Source organism: Poecilia formosa, unplaced genomic scaffold, assembly GCF_000485575.1.
Source record: "Poecilia formosa unplaced genomic scaffold, Poecilia_formosa-5.1.2 Scaffold863, whole genome shotgun sequence".
NCBI lineage: Eukaryota > Metazoa > Chordata > Actinopteri > Cyprinodontiformes > Poeciliidae > Poecilia > Poecilia formosa.
In genome coordinates this window covers 93,098-97,462 of record NW_006800802.1, presented here as the reverse complement: position 1 = coordinate 97,462, position 4,365 = coordinate 93,098, and positions in this window count along the sequence as shown.

Sequence of the window (4,365 nt, the reverse complement as noted above, 5' to 3'; positions counted from 1 at the left end):
TTTTCTTATATTCTTTGGTCCAGCAAAAAATAAAACTTTGAGGAATCAAAACACGATGGTGTGTGGTTTATTCTGACTTTGTGTTGTTCTGTTTTCCCAAATTATTTTTAACACTATCATATGTTAGTTATTACAATATAAATATCACATGATGAGTTTCAGTCAAACCTGAGGTTCTTTCCTCATAAAAGCAGAGAATAGTTACTTTCTATCAGCTGGTGATGTATTTTTGGGACTGCTCTCATTAAAAGGCATGTGTGGAAGAAAGTTTGAAGTTATTTCCTCTGGATTTAATAATAATTAGTTAAAAATGTTCCTAGATATAATTAATGTGTTGTTGGACACAGTAAACAGGCAAATAATAGGCAACAAGTAAATCACCAAAAATTTCATTTAAAGTGAGATTTTATCTCACTGGAACTAATGTTTTAAACAAAAGTTTTAAAGTGGGGAAAGTTTCCTAGTTTGCTACTTTCTGTGCTGCAGTATCAACATTTAAAGTGGAGCTGCTACATGTTGTTTCTTCTAAAATACATCTGAGTTTGTTTGACATGTTGAGTCATTGNGAATGCTTTAATTTAATTTCACACTGATCCATGTAAGATGATATTTCCAGCTTTCGTTAACTGATCTGCTTCGCCTCAAACATTCAGGCTCAAGTTCAACACTTCTGTTTACTTTGGTTATCTCTCTGTCCCAGTTGCTTGTAATGATCGTTTGTTCTGTAGCATCTGATGTCAGGCAGGGTTGCAGATGTTGATATGTTCAGATGTGTGGTTTTGAAATGCAACAAAGGATAACAGAGGTTCATCTGATACCTTTAAGTCTTGACCCAATGGACCTCACCAAGCTCCGCCCAGAAACGCCCCCTAACATCCCACGTGGCTGCATGTCTCACTAACAAATCCTCGTGGAGCTTAGTTTCTATGTAAACATGGCGTCTTTCACTTTGACTGACTCTCTGCGACGTATGTCTGAGTCGATTACTTTAGCATTTCTGCCGGCAAATGTTTCAGTGTGCCTAGGCCTGATACACTGCACTCGGTGCTAACGTGGCTAACACAATTAAAGTTTAGTAAAAAGCCTTTTCAGGTAGAATAAAATCTTTAATGCATGTCAGATACGGTACACATTGCACATTGTAACAGACAGGCTTCAAGGTGTAGAAGTTGTATCGGTACTGCCATTATGCTGTACTTAGCTAAAAGGTTTTTATAATGGATGTTTATTACTGACTTTCTTTTTTTCATTCACTAAACACAAAGAAAGCAAAACAATAATATTTACACCAGCAGACAGTACTTTGTTCTTATTGATCCTACGACGGTTGAGCTGCAAATGCGATCGTGCACAAGCTTTGATCCAAGCAAGGCTTTCCGTTTCAGATTTTGGAAATCTGTGAATTTTAGTTCCACAAATACGATCAGGATACCTGATATCGGCTGTACAGATTCCCCACTGACGGTGGAGAACCATTCTTTTTCGAGTCCTGACGCAAAAACTTTCTGTTGGTCTGCTAGTCCACATTTAGTCCACTTGTGTCTCATTTGCCAATGAAACGCGGCCCCTGTGGTAAGGTCCATTAAATTAAACCATTACTAATGTGTAAAAAATAAAATACCAAAAGTTGCAACTCTGCCAACTGCCGACGTCACATAGTAACTCCAGCGGAAAATCATATTTCAAGACTTTGTTTTTTGTCATTTTAATGGTTATGACTAAAAAAAAAGACATAAAAGCTTGGCCAATTAGGCTAACCATAGCAGGCTGTGGTTGGTTGGATTAGAGTTGAAAATCCAGCCAATCAGATCGATCAGGAGAGCTACTGTCAACAAGTGACAAAAATGGCCACTAAACGGAGAGCGTCACTTTTCAGTGAGCAGTAAAATGAGGAGCTTTTTGGTTGCAGAACAACCAAAAAATCCTACAGTAAGTAAAAACTTAAAGAAAAAGACCTGTAGCACCTTTTATTTACTTTCACAATAGGAAGAAATACATTAACAGTAAAAATCAGACAGCAGTTTGTTTCATTACTTTGGCTGAATCATAATAAACTGCCTCGTTATGAATTGTAAATCAAAACTAGCTAAACTGGCTGCATTGCTTTTATAGACGCAAGTTATGTTTGTTGTTGTTGAAGGTAGAAAATATTTCAATCACATTTAGCTGTTTAACTCTAACTTTAATGAGATGAGTTTGAATCGAGAGAGTCTTGAGCGTTACAACTAGCCAACAGCTGGTGTGGGGCCCATCTGTACAGGCTCCACACACTGTACCACCAACCTCAGTCAATTTTTAAAACCTTTGTATCTAAAGAGGCCCTCAACATATTGAACTCAAGAGCTACGTAAAAACACATTTTAACTCCTTTGATTGAAGTCAACATTGTAATTTGACATACACCCAAAAATTCACTGGACTTAGTTTTAGTGTTACCAAACCTTAACCAAAGTCTGAGGTCAGTCCTCTGACTGGCAGAATGAGCAAACGCTTCTCCAAGAGCTGCTGGGTTTATCTGAAAAGTTACAACTCTCTAAAAATAAATCCTTATCGTTTTGACCCTTATCACATGATGGGGTTTCCACGTTTAGGCTTTTACTTTATTACTTTTTGTTGTTTTAATCTGATTTTTGAATTGATATAATGTGTTAAAGCGTTTTTGTCTGAAAACAGTAGATAAAAAACGAATGTTTTCATCTAAATGTTTTTATCTGAAACTGCTTGTCCTGGAGCAGGAAGAGGAACAGCTTGTCCTGCTCTCTCTCTCCCATCCTCATCTGAGGACGTTAAACTGATAAAGGATTCCAGGATTAGTTGAACATGTTGGCCTAAATATGTTGCAATTTTCCTATTTACTAAAAAAATTGCTGTTTGTGATACACCAAACTCATAGTTTCTTTCAAAATGTACAGCAAATGCATATACTGACAACTAAACCTTCATACGGACATGTTGCTTTAATACCATCAATCACCATATCTGGCTGTTCTTTGGTCGGCTGCATGCTGTCGCGGCCTTCTCGTTTCCAAAAAACAATATTCCAACCAAGGCCGTGGGTGTTAACAGGTGGTTTTTGATTTGAACGCACTTCCGACTTAATTTGTTTGAAAAAATATGTTTTTTATTTCTTGTAAAAATAGCGACAAAATAATTACCAAAAATGTCCTACAACTTAGTCAAAAATGAAAGTAAACTTAATATGACGTTTCAAGTACAAAAAAATGAAAAGTGAAATTGAAAGTGGTCAAAAAATAATTTACAAAAAACCTCCCATCCACACACCAAACATTTGCCAAACAATCGCTCCACTCAGCACCCGGTGTGTTTTAGTTACTCAAATTAATGAGAAGGTCTAACCAATTACCAACATAATCAATTCAAATATACAAATTAACTACAGATTGTGGATCTAAACTTAACTTAAATAAATTCTAAACTTCCCAAAATAGAAAACTAAATTAGTAGAAATTACAAGTTGCAAACATTACATAAATGGCCACCTCACATGCTTTTATCCAACGTTTACATTTTTCCAGACTCCAGTTTTGAAAATGGAATAAAGTCTATAAATATATAGAAATGCTTAAATAAAGCATGTCTTGTCCATGTTCCCCACTGACAACTTGTAACCATTTTTCCAATTATTTTCCACAAATCACTTTGACCACTGCTCATTAAATAACAAGCAATCAGCAAATCAGTAGCTGATGGGTATTTTTCTTGAACCTACATAAAAGAACCACAGACAACGTATATGAATTTTATGGCTAAGCTTTTGCAAAAGGAGAAGTCTCTGGTAGCAGCTCCTCCGAGCCGTTCACAGAGCGTTCTGGTCTGCTTCCGCGTGAGCCCCTGTCTTATTGTCAAAGAAAAACAGCCAAGGGGGCAGCCAGGAAAAACAACAGAGGTCGTAAAACTTCTAACCCAAACAACTAGTAACCCAGTTCCAGGTGTGATATCTGATCTACAGCCTGAGCCCGGTTCAAATCTTGGTCAAATTGTCAACAAGACAAAATACGACTGCACACAGGCAGTTAGGAGGTATTCTGGTTGATAAGGATTTAAGGTCTGAGAAATACAGAGTTAACTGTCTCACATGAAGATGAACAGAGAGTCGTGACCTCCAGGTCAGTTTATACACACATAAGGAAGAGAACACTTTAACTGAAAATCACAATAATACTGATTAACATTAGACTGAATATAAACTAATGTAATAACAAAATGATAATATCAAAAAATCTCTAACAGTAGCCAGACCCCAGAGCATGGCAGAGCCAACCCCTTTGGGTAACACTTTATTTGAATGGGGGTGAATAAGACTGTCATAACACCTGTCATAAACATGTCATAACACCTGTCATA